We start from the raw sequence: 14,764 nt of genomic DNA on the forward strand, positions 1-14,764 counted from the left end.
CCTTCCTCCCTTCCTCCCTTCCTCCCTTCCTCCCTTCCTCCCTTCCTCCCTTCCTCCCTTCCTCCCTTCCTCCCTTCCTCCCTTCCTCCCTTCCTCCCTTCCTCCCTTCCTCCCTTCCTCCCTTCCTCCCTTCCTCCCTTTCTTAGCTGTGTGAGAAGACTGAATAAAACTGAGCAAAGCACTCTGTTCACCTCCTCCCCAGCTAAGCGCATCCCTTCTCACCCTCTGCCCGAGGCACAGACCCTGCCCCGCAGCAGACAGGGATTCCCTTTCCCCCTTCCCTTCACTCTCCCCAGACCAAACCCCTGCATTGGGCCATGCAGCACCCACAGTCCCTGCCCTGCTCGAAACATTTCCCTTGCGGTGGCCCTGGGTTGGAACCCCCATCCCCAGCACCTCCAGCACCGCACTGGGCACCCGTGCCCACAGAACCAACCCCACCACCATAGGATGGCATTTGGATTAAAAGTTTAAAGTGAAATTAGTGAAAAGGAAGGTCTGCTTCATTCCTCTCCCAACTCATTACCACGGTGTGATGTTGCATATGCCCCAACCTGCCCTCATCTCCCATGCCTCCTGCCTGGCTCAGATCTGCAGGAGCTTTGAGAAGCGCACAATGTGCTGCTAAAGCCCAGCAGTGCTCTCATGTCCCCACCCCAACACGGTGTCTGGAGCCACCTCCTCCCTTTGGGCACTGACTGCAGTGCCAGCAGAGACCTTCTCACCCCGGCCTGGCATCGGCCTCCAAATGCTTTGTAATGTCTGAAGATAAACACAGATTGATCTGCAGTATGATGAATTCTATTTATGGCAAGACGGTCTGCGGCGCATACCGGTGTTTGAAACTCCCAAGAAGTTGGAACTGGTAAATGGGACACAGAAACTCCAAAAAGTGGGTAAATCCCAGCTGGAAGCAGGAAGGTGGGTCTGTTTCTGTGTGGCCACGGCAGTGTGCCCTGCAGCCTGTCCCTATAATGTGGTACATACGTGGGCTGAAAGGGGGCAGTGAGAACAGAAGGTGCTGAAAGAGGTGCTGTCTTTTGTCTGGGTGCTCTCATGCTGTTATTCCCCCCAAGCACTTATTTGCCTGGGCTTTAATGGAAGAAGGGAGAGCGTTTCTATGACCATGAGTACAGCACAGTTCTGATAACAATCAGAGCTGTGCCTGATTTCCAGAATGCAGCCCTTTTCTGTTGTTTTCTTGCTGCGTTGTTGCTCAGAGAGATGTGTGTAGAGAGAGGAGACCCCTGTGAATGATTCTGTGTGTGAGTGTGCTGAATGCATGCATCACACCAAGCCAGCTGCTGGCAGGTACTGGGGGCGAGGAGGGAACCTTAGCAGCAATGCCCTGGGCACGAGTGCTGGATACAGCTGCAGGTGTGCTGGGAGCAGTGGGGGAGCTGCCTGCTCCTGGCAGTGAGGCACTCCTGGGAGCCCAGGGCTGCTCCTCTGTGTGCTCAGCACCTGGAGATGCTTCATGCTGCATGAAAGATGGGTGTGAGCCCTGAACTCTGGGTAAATGCCTCAAAATGTACTCTCTAATTCAGAGACGCAATACTTAATTCCAGCTTACTGCTGCTTGTTGCAGCTGATAAGCCCTATCTGAACCAGTGCTGCGCTGCTTTGGGAGCTGCTACATATTTGGAAGCAGGCAATAAACCCCTGCACACAGGTAGATGTGTGCCAGGGCTGCGGCACTGCTGTGCATGTGGCTGTGCTCCAGGTGTGCGGCCGCATCCTTGGGTTGAACGGTGCTGTCTGTCCTTCCGTGTCAGTTCATGCCAGGGCATCTCTGAGGGGAGCAGATCCCAGCCTGCTCCCAGTGACTCTTCCGCTCACACTTGCTGGGCTGGCAAACTTTGCACTCAGTGTTTGCACTTTTTCCCTCTCATTTTGGAAATTATCTTCATTTCAGGATGCGTTTGCCACAAGATGGCAGTGGGGACCAAGGTTTTGTGTGAGAAGCTGGGACTTGGCAAGCTCCCAGCCCAACAGCCATCACACAGCTCTCGTGCTGGGTCTGTGCTTGGTGCTATCCTAGTAGGAATCTCTCTCTTCTGCCCCTTTCTCCTTTCCTGCAGGTATAGGACAGCATGCTGCTGCAGAGCACATCGCCCACCGTGCAGGAAGGTCGAGTGGGTCCTTTTGGCAGCAGCATGCAGTGAGCAGGAGCTTGTGGTGGCTGTGGCACGATGAGCTCATTACGTGGATGGTAGTGTTGAGGTCAGCAGGGAGTGACCACATGGCAGGGAAGAGTCGGACAGCTCAGAACCAGCAGCACTAGGGCTGTCCCGCACAGCAGCTGAGGCTGCTCCTGTAACTGGAGTATCCTCCCATTACTGTGCAGCAGAGGTGAGGAACTACAGTACGTGTTTAATCTAAACCATCCCAAAAATGCCTCTTTTTCCTTCATTTGTCCATTGCCAATCTGCTTCCATTCAGAGTGCTGTGGCAGCACATTCCTGGGATATTTCACCACCGGTTGATTGGCAGGAAAGGATTTTATTTGATTAATCTGAAGGAATTGTATTGGATTCAATGATATCAGCATACACCCAGAGAGAGCTAACGCTCCAGGCACTCCTGTTGCTTTTTGTATCCTTATCTTATCACTGTCCCAAAGAGAGGAAAATCCAAAGGGGGGAAGTTTGACCAAGCATTGTCTAACTTGCAGACAACCAGATAGCATTGCAAAGGAGCAGCAGGGGCTGGAGCTGGGCTTTGAGCAGCCTTCCCTTGGACTGACGTGCCAAGTATTGGGGTGGCACATCCATCTGGGGGGGTTTGGTGGCTCATCCATCCGGGGGGTTTAGTGGCACGAGGCATCAGGTCCCCAAGGATACCTGGAGTCACAGAGAGAGGCGGAAGAGTTTGAGAGGGAGAACAAGAAGCAAGTGTTCACAGCTAATCGATAGAAACTATTTCCTGTCGTTTAATTTTTAATGGGCTTCGAGCTACTGCTTCCCGTCAGCGAAGGGAGGGGTAGGGCAGAGTGGCCAAATCGAAAATCATGGAACCCTGTGTTTTAATTGTCTGGTATTTCTTAATGAAGCCATGCCAATGGGTGACAATCCTACAGCACAACTTACAGCAGGATTTTCCTGTTTTGGTCACAAATCCCCAGAATGGGAATGCGTATGAACTGTGAAACCAGAGCCACTCTTGCGGGTGAGATGATTGTTGATGTGAGAAGAAGATTTAAAAGGGCCGTGTCATTCTTCTCGTGTCTCATGGCTATCGCTGGAGGTCACTCTGGGTATGGAGGAGAAAAGAATCTGGGTCTCATTTCAGAATTGCAGACTGCTTGGCCACAGGAGTTCTCTGTTTGGCTTTTCTTTGCTCACAGCAATGTCACTTTTTCTCAGAACTTCAGGCCACATTGTGGAAAAGGTAATTCTCCAGCAGAAATCTCAAGGGTGACAAAGTGTGTCAAAATGAAATGAGAAGAAGGACTAAAATAACCCTGCAAGTCCTTCTTTGCAGCTTTCCTAATGAGAAACTTGGGAAAAAGCCTTCCTGAGGTACGTGCTCAGCTGCCTGTGGGGCTGATGGAGGTCCTGGAAAAACATGGAGAAGGGTTGGCATGGGCTCCTCCAGGAGTCTACCCAGTGCCACGACCTCCCAGCTGGAAATGGACTGCTGCAGCCTTCTGATTTTTTTTTCCCTTTGTTTTTTTTCCAGTTTGTTGTTGTTGTTGTTTTATTTTTTGCTTGTGGTTGTTCCATGAGTCTTGCAACCCTGCAGTCACAAAGGAGGCACAATGGAGATGCTGAAATAGCTGGAGAGAGGGAGGCTATGCTCAGGATCACACGTTGGTGTAGCAGCTTGGATTCTCCAAGCCTGTCTGCCAGCATTTGCCATCACAAATAATGATGCTTAACTTCTGACTCAAACCCACATTTGAGACAAAACCCAGGTGTTGTGCAAAACTCTGTGCTGGTGGCTGGGGAGCAGTGCGGCCTCCAGGGAAGCTTTGGACACCGAGAGGTGGGAAGAGTGGGTGGCTGCTGCATACAGGGCAAGAAAGGACCCCTCCAACCCACATCATCCTTCGGTTGGTTTAAACATTGGTCAGAGCATCTCATCCTAGAATACAGCTTCCCCTCAGACAGTGAGCTTTGAAGGTCGTATTGAAACAAGTCTGTTGCATTTCCCCTCCCAAGTGATGCTGCTGTATCTCTGAAAGGGTCACTACAGCTGTCTGGTAAAATGTGAAGAGTGTGCTACATATACTGAAGCACAGCTCTCTGTTCTCTTCACCGCTTGGAAACCTTCATACAATTTACAGGGCAGTGCATAAAGAACTTTTAAGAGAGGTATGTTATGGGTAGCAGCAGGTGAATTTGACATCCAAGCATTCCCGATGCACAGTGATGTGTAATTTGAGTTAAATATGGTAGCAAAGTATGAGCTGAAGATGTAGCTAAGCTTTATCATATATTTTTTACACTTGGTTTGCAGTGACGGGGTACAAGGCTGTGACTGATTCTAGTGCAATAGGATGGTGATTTGGAGTGATATTGCTTTGTGTTTTGCTCTCCATTGGAAATTCCTCTAAAATCCCGCAACGTAAAACCACATCAATATTTTAAATATTTTAAGTGGCCAATGCGTGTATAATTCCTATTAAAAAAAAATAAATCTGTTTGCAATAAGGAATCTGGCTCAGAATCTTGTAATTCTACTTCCCATTAGGTGATATTTATGCCTGTGATGTTGTCACTAATTTCTTTGAACTCCTTAACATTTCACATGCAGGAGACTGGCCCCAGAAGAGCGTTTGCTTCCTTACGCTCTGTTATATACCCTGCAGTACATGAAATTGGGAATGATAACTGGAGATAATTTCTTCAGGTAATGTGGTGAGATGCCAAAGAAATGCAGCCAAATCCTCTGAACAACTTCATGTGCACGCTGAAGTTTGCGTGCATGGCTGATAGTTAGAAAAGCTTTTGTTTCAGCAGGGAGCAGTTCCCAGCTGGGTGGGGGGGGATAACAGGCTGCAGCATGGCAGTGAGAGGTAAAATAGCTGGAAAGCTGCTTTCTTCTGCCCGCGATTGGTAGTAAGAAGGCAGCATCTCCAAGGGAGGCATTCCTGCTTTTCATCTTCCGGCACTTATCACTGGAGGGCAGTGGTGTCTGAGAAGATGACTGGAGGAAGAAAACTGCAGATAAATAACGTGGCACAGCTCCTGGAAGACAAATACAACATGTGCTCGAGGATTAGAGTGAGGATTTCAAAATTTACTGACACGGAAATACCTTCTGCGCAATTTAGCCTCTGCATGGAAAACCTGGGCTTGTTCTCCACAGCAGAGGGAAAGGTGCTGGTTTGGGTTGCAGGGCCCTGGTGGGCCCAGGGCTGCTGGAACTCAAGGAGTGTTGGGCATCACTCTTAGACGTAGGGTTTGCATGGTGCTGCGCGGAGCCCACAGTTGGACTCATTAGTGCCCCTTCCAATTTGGGATATCCTGTCTTTCTGTGATTTTAGGATTCTATGTGATTAGCCCAGAAACCAAGGCCAGAGTGCCTTCTTCCCACCTGTGAGACTTCCGTGGTGGCAGAAGGAAATGCAGCACAGAAATGCCTTGCTGCACAGCCCTGCTTTCTGCTCCTCCCTGGGTGATTTGCCCTTTCTTTTTGCAGATTCCTTTTTGTTCTGCTCACACAGAGATGCTCCCATAAAAGTTACAGGGTTGGAATCTCTAAATGCAGGGCAGCTCCAGCAGTGCCATAGTGAAAGACCAGGAAGGTGGGTCCATTTACATTCCCTTGCAGCAAACACCCTGCACATTTTCACATGAGCACCACAGGCATTAAGGACTGTTTTTTTTTCAGTCGTGTGTTGGGCTACAAACAAGACTTGAAAGCCTTGCTCTAGTGAAATCCATGGGGATTTGGAAAACAATAAAATGACAGTGTATTTATTTTTCTTTTTTCTGTTCTTTTCCTGTTGTCTTCTGTTTAGAAAGCAACAGTCATCCTATAATTATTCAAGGGATATTTTAGTTTTTCCAGTTCCTCAAACAGCAGATTACTTTGAAAGGACTAGAAAAAATTCTTGAACTTTAAACAACAAACAAACAGATAAACAGTTGACTTTTATTTTCCTGCAAGGATAATACAGGGCAAGGTTTAACTGCAGAATCACATCTAGCAGCGACAAGCATGTATCTCAGTTTAGGTTCCTTTCATGGCTACAATGTGGAGGTCAGCAAATATCACGAGAACTTTACATTGCTAACATGTTTTGGTTTCTTTTATGATGTGATCACTGGTAGAATGGAAATAAAGTTGTTTACAAGAAGATAGCGGGATATTGATCTCCTCAAGATAACTGTCTCCTAAGTGTATCACTTGGATCTTTGTACTTTTCTAGTAGAGATGCACACATGGCATTCACCAAGCAGCAAGGAGCCTTAGCTATGCTTGCAGTAGGAGAGCCTTTCCGTGCAGGCTGATGCTTTGTTCAGCTACCATAACGTGCAATTAAAGAATTCAATTCCCAGGTCACAGGAACCACCAGCTTTCTATTGAGTTCAACCTGCTTGCTTTCTTGACCTGTTGGCCTTCATATATGGCTCTTGCATTTTGAAATTCAGTTTTCCAGCAAGGGAGTTTATCCACGTTGGCTGTGTGTTTACTGAGTAATAGGTGTCAAACTGTGGATTTTTTTTTTTTTTTTTTTTTTTTCCAAAGTTCTGTAACAGTTTTAATATTTTGGTCTGGAACATGAGAATCATGGTGGCAATTTTGTCGCACTGAAGATAGGGGACAAACATGGAGCTCTGGAAGAAATGTGAAGATGTGGAAGAAATGTGCATGGCAGACAGCGATGAACCAGACTTTGTTTTAATGTGGAAAAGAAGAAATGATGATTAATTGGGCTTAGTGGAAGTGGGGAAGAAAACTGGCTTTATAACTCTGAGGTACATTATGTTTGCTTAGACAGATATGATTTATATGAGTGTTTCCACTGCAGTGAGGAGGAGGATGTTATAGTCCTGGAGAAATTGCCCATAAAACTAGCCACAGTTTCACATTCCTTTTGTTGCATCTGCTTTTAGACCCTTGGAGTTAGCTTTGTGAATAGCAAAGACCCAGGTAAGTGCAATAACGTTTTGAAGAATATCCACTGAAAAAAAAAACAACAAAAAAACAACCACAAAAACCTTCAATCTATTTTGAATTTAAGATGATAGTTTTTATGTGAGATCCCACTATTTAAATGCATACATCTGTTATTCCGAATGCTGAGAAATGTTTAGCTGGTATTGGCAGATAAAGCACTGCCACACATGGGTTGTGCAAAAGGAAAAAAGAATGAATGCATTGAGAACAGTTGTTTTTATTGCACAACAGACCGGACAGCAAAACTGCCCTATGTGAGTTGTTGTCGTGCAGTTACTCCCAAATACATATGCTGCTCATTTCCTTGGCAACTAGGGGTTGAAAAAGATTGAGCTCAGAATCAGCTCTGAGTGAGGAGATTCTCCTTGGGATCATACTTGTTCCAGGTCACGGTGGGGCTCCAGCTCCATCAAAAGGAGCCACCAGGATGGTGTGGGTGAGGATGGAGCCATGCAGCTCATGCAAATGAAAAGCAGCAGGAGTAATCAGCTTTATAGGGAACATTTTCATAGTTCTCTATAGAAAAACACCACAGGTGTTAGAAGATATTTTTATCTGTACACTTGAAAGCATTTTCCTTTGGAAGTGAGTCCCTTTGAACTCATTTTGCAGATGATGGGAATGTGAATAAGCTTCTCGTCGTTGGTTTCCTGGCTGGTAGCAGGGTCAGGATAGGAGCCTTGTGCCCTGCAATTTTGTGGACATTGCTCAAAGAGAAGCGTTCTCCAGGGCTGTGCAAGCTATACTTGCAATGTTTTGCTTGTTTTATGCATTTCCTTTGCCAGCTTCTGCTGGTGACATTGTATAGAGTGGTAACCTTCGCATTTCTGTCTGACTTCAGCTCTCTCTGTAGCTCGGAAAAGCACTATTGAATATGTAAAAAATTAATATAAAAGCAGCATTAACGGTTCTTATTTTTTTCCTCTCACTCATTGATTTTCTTTTTTTTCGTGCTCCATTAAGAAATCTGTCTCAAGGTAAAGGGAGAAATCTGTCCATTCCCTTTCATTGCATAATGCATGGCTGGGGCATTAGAGTGGTGTGTTGGCAGTCAGGCTCTCCCCGCCTTACTTTGATCTGCAGTTTTTATTATCGATGTCCAATTCTGGGAATGATCAGGCTTTCTTCTGCAAACACAGACCATGGTAACTTATCTTCCTTGCAGACACCCTGATCTTTTTATCCTCTGCTGGGCTCACTTTTCTGCACAACTCAGCCGTTGCAGAGCAGAGAGGGCTGAACCAAAATGGCAATTTGTTCTTCCCTTCCACAGCATTAAAATAATTATTTAAATTTCTATGCGAAAGTCGACATTCTGACTTCTGGAGGGGGATTGCTTCAGCCAGAAGCGTGCTCCTCTGGGAAGAGCACCTAGAAAAGATGGCTCAGGTTGCCTTGGGTGTTCTGGATATGAAATGAGGAGATGTGCTGTAGTAGTTTCTTACTTCATTAATGTATGTGCTTGGGGCAGAAGGGGAAATATGCATGGGAAAGGGAAGTGGGAATGGTGTTGGGGTTAACTGGAGGACATTTTTACAGAAGTTTTGGTGCCTGATTAATCTGTGTCTCTGTAGTAAACTGTATCCTGGTAAAAATAACCAGCTCCTTGTGGGACTTTGTGCATCCAGACTCCGAACCACTTGTGATTTCCCTTGCTCATCTCTTTATAAGCTCTTGCACCTTTTCTACTAGGGTGACCCATCTGTGCTATCGCTGCTCCAATCTGAAGGCCAAGGTAAAGCCAGTTTCCACGTTGAGCATTAAGTTGGTTGACCAGCTAGCATGGGAGTCTGTTGGGGGAAACAGTTTTCTCATTCTGTTGCTAAATATAAAGCTGACAAAAATCAAGTCTTTTAATTTAAGAGTTTTTAAACAAAATCTAAATAAAACACAAAAAATAGGGACAGGAAAATCACATAAATTTAGTGGTTAGTTGTCTGCTTGAATTATGTCATTAATCTCCCTAAGTCATGTTTCTGCAATCATTTTGCCCAGGCAGCATGTGAAACAGTCCGTTTGAGCTACTTCTTTCCCACCATGAATGTTCCTCTGACTCCATCCTGGGCCTGTGACTCATTAGGAACTGGAAGCGGCAGTTATTTGCGTGGGTGTTGAATTTACTCATCGTGCAATCATTTTCACATTGTGAGGCATAATATGGAGCTGATAAAGTCTGTACATCTGCATTCTGTCTGGGCTTCCGGGCCAAGAAGTCTGTAGGATGTTGGACTGACAGCATTAGTAAATTCAGCGCGTAACTGTGATTTACAGAAAAAGCCTTTACAATTGCATTTGTATTCACTTTTGAGCCTTTTTACCGTGCCTGAAAGATATTGAGTAGCCAAAGAATGAATGAAAATGAGTTCATTTTTCACAAGTGTTTCTGTTATAAGGCCGGCAAGTCCAGCTGCAATCATCTAGCCTGACTTGCAAGAGATGGGCCATTAGCCCTTCTGGAAGTTTTGTTCTCTCTAGTGTATTTCTGCCTTAAAAATAATAATAGTAATAAAAAGCATATTTGCTAGGGACTAAGAGAACACCATGATCCCTTGAGAAGACGGATTGCCCTAATAGCTGTGCCTTAAACATTTGTTTTGTGTTTCAAGCCTTGGTTCATCTGGCTTGACAGCGCTGCTGACCACTGCTGCTGTTGCTTGTGGGGTGAGCTGCTCACTCTCATTACTTTAACCACAGTTCTGCCAGGATGAGGAGCACTGGGAGAAAAACGTGCTCACCAAGCTCTTGTGTATAGGTCAGTGTACAGCTGTTATTGCACTACATCACTGCAGATGCTTTTTCAACCAAATTTGCAGGTGATTTAACAAAAGCTGCTAAGTTGGATTCATAACATCTATTTCCACAGTGTCATATAGATTGGCATTTGTTATATTGCCTTTGTTTCTTCAGCAGTTTCTGAGAATTTTGAGAATTGAGAATTGCATATCCCAGATGCTGTCCAGGATCAACATCAAGCCAACACCTGTACAATCCCTTTGACATTCTAGAAGTGTTTGTGGAACACTTGCTTTACTCTGACCATCATAAGTGTTTTTTGGTATTTGAAGACTTGCTGAAGATCATCATCAGAGAAAACTTCATCGTTCCTTGGTCCACCCTTCTTTCCCAAATCTGAAATCTCAGTGTATTAAGAATTGATAAAGAGCCTGGAGCATTTCCCCTTTGAGGAAAGGCTGGATAACCTGGGTCATTTTAGTCTGGGAAAAAGAAGACTGAGAGGGGATCTGATAAATATTTATAAATATCTAAATGGAATTGGGAGGCAAATGGGTGAGGCCAGGCTCTTCTTGGTGATGTGTAGTGATAGGACTAGGAGTAATGGCCTAAAACTTGAACATAGGAAGTTCGTGTTAACATGCGGAAGAACTTCTTTGTGGTAACGGTGGTGGAGCACTGGAACAGGCTGCCCAGAGAGGTGCTGGAGTCTCCTGTCATGGAAATATTCAAGACCCATCTGGACTCCTACCTGTGTGACCTGTTATAGGGTACCTGCTTTAGCAGGGGGATTGGAGTCAGTGATCTCTTGAAGTCCCTCCCAACCCCTGCAATTCTGTGATTCTGTGGTTCTATTCCATTCTCTTCTATGGAGACAGATGGAGAGATTTGGGGTTGTTCAGTCTAGAGAAGAGAAGGCTCCAGAGAGACCTTATTCCAGCTTCTAGGCTCTGAGCAACCTGATCTAGCTGTAGATGTCCCTATTCATTGCGGGGGAGTTGGACCAGATGGTCTTTAAAAAGGTCCCTTCTAACAAAATGTTTCTATGATTCTAGGAATCTGATTTTGTCTGTCCGTAGACCAAGTCTTGCTCTATGTTTTATCTGTTAAGACACTGACCCATAGAGTCACTATGTTTTCCAAGGATTTTCTGTTGATTTTGCCATCCTAAGGAAGATTTGACTGATGAGTTTAGTTGTTGTAAATTAAATTGGTGGCCCTGCCTGCTGTGGGGAGATTGGAGCTTGATGATCCTCGAGGTCCCTTCCAACCCAAGCCATTCTATGGTTCTGTGAAGTGCAGCTTGTGCAATTCCAGTGTTTATAACCAGGCTGTGCTTAGGTGGGCAGGCGACAATTCTATCTGCTCTCTGATGTCTTGGCAAAGCCATGCTGGTGCTTTGATTTGTACTGTAAAAGCTCTCATTTCTCTCATTTTATGCTAACCTCTTTCTCCTCTATCTGATGCCTGGCGCTGTAAGCAGAGGTGGTCCCGATGTTCTGCTAATGAAACTATTGAGGTAACGATTTCCTAAGGAGTAGGAAACATTTTCCCGGCATTAGCTTGATCTAGCCTTCAGTCCCACACCATGATAATGTGAGCCAATTTCATGTGCTTAGACACTGCTTTCACTACAAACAGGTTGTTCCCAAGCAAAGGAAATGTCATCCTATTGCCTGCTGCTCTTTAAAACCTTCAGGTAGTTTCCCATGTTTGCCTTTACAACAAAGCTTTCACTTGTATATACTTAGAGGTGTATGATATTTATTCAGCATAAAGTAATTGTTGTGTTTATCAGTGTGATAAAGTAGGTCCTGTCACACAAAAGTAAGTGGTAGGTTACTGATCTTTAACCAACAGGGGGTTAAACACAGATTTTCCTTTTCTAATATACTTCTCATATGAGATCATTGCACGAACAGCAAGCAGGCTTGTAGCAAGACGCGATGCAGGCAGTGTGGGACTCACACAGCAGGAAGCTCCAACATCAGGTGAAGCTTTCCTCAAGCAGTGGGACAACAACTGGAGCAAAAACCAAATCCAAACACGTGACCAAAAACATGAAGCGGCAAAAGGATGGTGTTCAGGGTTTTAAGAACTACAGAAGTGTATCTCTAGTTCTAAAAACGCTGCATCTGAACTGAAAACAGTGGCTCAGCAGGAACTTGTGTCTCCATGCTGCACTGGGCTCCAGTGTAGGATCTCTTGGGTGGGTGAGCTGCAGGTTGGTGCCAGCAGACAAACAGACAGCTTCCAGCAAGACAGGAGAAAGAAAGTGCCCGTGGTCATTCCTCCTGGGGCATCTGGAACACGTAGAAAGGATTATGAGCTCTGAAAACCTAAATACTTTCCCAGAAGGTTTGGTGGAGAACAGTGGGGGTGAGTGCGTGGGATACAGCAGTGTGTGCATGTGTATGACGTGGTGGAAGTGGTTGAAAACAACCTAAAATATAGTGTTTCAGCTGCCTGCTGCCAGCGGAGGGAGGGAGAAGCTAGAGGGCTGCAGGGACCCCAGGCCTTCCAGAATAAGAGATGCTTTCAGCCCCGTGTCCCCACCCTCTGCTGTTGTAAAAGGACTCATAGAGCAGTGGCCTTTAGCAGCTGGTTTGCATAAGGTAAAGTACACAGCGGGCAGTGCTCCCGGTGCTGAGGGTAACCACTCCTCCCCGGGGAGCTGGAGGATGCAGCCAGAGGGACCGGCAGGGCTGAAGGGCTGCACTGTTCACACACAGGTATTTATATCTGCCAAACCCCTGGGTTGGAGCTGCCAAGCTCCCAAACAACCGCACGGAATATTTTCCTCGGCGGTGTTGGGGGCAGTGTTGCTGCTAATGGAGGAGGCGTTGGGTGGCTGTGATGTACTCCCAGTCCTGCCAGGACACAGTGGAGGTTTTAGAGCAAGATCAACGTAGAAAAAGGGTGGGTGATACCAACCTCCTTCTCCTTTCTGGGTGTTCTGAAGATTGTGCCACAGCTGTGTGGCTCTTCCCTAGGGAGAAACCAGTGCTTTGAGTGCAACATTCTGGTTTGCAGTCAACAGTCGACAGTCTTGTCCCTCAAAGTGCATTGTATCGACAAAGCAAAATAAATATATAAATAATTAAAAAAGCAACAAAGAAAGGTGCTTGATGGTGAGTTGCAATTTTTCAGATTCCTTTAAACTGTATCACCTATAAATAAGTGCTGGATGTGGGGGGATTTAATGCATGATCCTTTTGGTGGCTAAGTGCAGCCTCCTGCTTCCCGGCTGTGATCCCAGCTAAGGTGGGGCTGGCTGAGCTGATGGCTGGCGTGGACTCCAGCAGCTCAGCTGAAAGGCATCAAGGTATAAATAATTAATTCCCACTAAATTATTCAAGCTGGAAATACAGTACATGAATCTAGCAAGCTGACCAGGATAAGAATGAGTAATTATGTTAATTAACCCATAAAGCATGCAGCTAGTAGGAGCTGCAGTTAGTTCACATTTTAGGCTGCCTTATGTTTTGAGGAAGAGAAATAAGGCACGTTGGTATGAACTGTAGTTACAGTTATGAGTTAAATGATACAGTTTGAATGATTTACAGGCAAAGAGCACTTGCCTTTCATCAGCTTTGTGCTCAGTTGGCAGGCTGGCCCTCTCTCCTTTGGGGGTGAAAGCAGATATGTTTAGTTTTTAAAGCTTTCAGTACTGCTCTCTGCAAGAACTCAAAGCCATTTCCAAATATTAGTAGTGCAGTGCGAGAAGTTGTTCCTTCGATGTTCCACTTCTGCTTGCTTATGCTATTTCTTTCCTATGTGTCACTGAGTAGGGAGACGAATAGAGGCAAAAATCAATTGAAGCATTTTCTTTAAGATCCATTAGCATCATGGAAGAAGTGCTAATAACAATGTGCAAATTGAAGCTCTAGTTTTGCAAATATATGTAAGTAGCATCACGCCACTCAGTGGGTAACAAAACACAAACATACAGTGAAATGCTTTTCCAGTAAAAATAAAGCATCACTTAGTAGTTAAAAAGAAAAGTACAGCACTAATTCAAGGCTTTGAGTTCAACAAATTGGTGTTAACTGAGATTTTAGAGCTAGAAACAGTCATTATCCAAATGTTCAGCTCTGTCTGCAGTACTCTCTCCAGTGAATGAACAGTGCTCAGCCTGCAGAAAGCAGATTTTTTTCCCCGGAAGATTTGAAAAAGCTGTGTTCTAGACAGGTAACTGATTTTTACCTTCAGATGGAAGCATGCACTCTGACTTCTCAGGCGTACAAATGAATATGTACAGATTTGGTCCTCTTTTTGTGTGGACTGCATTTTCCCTAAAGGCATCGTGCTGAAAAATGCATCTGTTGCTTCTGATTTAAATGAGGAGGCACCTGCCACCCTGACTCCTTTCCATGAAAGCCTGTTTGGATCTAAATGAGGTTCCCTGAGGACTCCAGTTTTGTCTTGCTCCTACTTTGTTAAGAAGCACTGCTTTTCTCTATGAGGGTCATTCTTAGTGAGCGTTGAATTTAGATGGATGCCCTTTGCTGTGGGACTGGAAGAATGCTGCTAAAGTGGGCCAATGAGAGATAAACCAGAGACATTTTTCTGTTCCCCAAGATGAAGTGCAAAGGTTTGGTACTTTTCTCTGGGCTTTTCCTTTCATCAGAGAGGAGGGACGAAGGGATTCTCCTCCAAAAATTTTAAAACCTGCTTTAGAACTACAGCCTTTGGTGCAATTTTCTAGTAGGATGCATCAATGGATGCATCATCTTCTCTCTTACTCTCTTATAATGTTTATAAGAACATTATTGGAGAAGAACTTGGGTTGCAGAGACATGACTGGTACAGTTCCTGTTCCCAATACATCTGCAAAGTCCATGGAGATGCTGCAGTGATATTCCCGCTCAAAATGTAGGAAGAAGAGCAAGAAATGTTT

At 45.3% G+C, this 14,764-nt stretch overlaps 1 protein-coding gene across 1 annotated transcript in view; it reads left to right on the forward strand.

The window, feature by feature from the left end:
- PRKG1 (protein kinase cGMP-dependent 1) overlaps positions 1-14,764 on the forward strand; it is a 392,537-nt gene that overhangs the window by 754 nt on the left and 377,019 nt on the right. The window lies entirely within an intron of this gene.

The sequence above is a fragment of the Lagopus leucura genome, unplaced genomic scaffold (assembly GCF_019238085.1).
Source record: "Lagopus leucura isolate 7727_CA_CO unplaced genomic scaffold, USGS_WTPT01 Super-Scaffold_739, whole genome shotgun sequence".
In the NCBI taxonomy this organism is placed as follows: domain Eukaryota; kingdom Metazoa; phylum Chordata; class Aves; order Galliformes; family Phasianidae; genus Lagopus; species Lagopus leucura.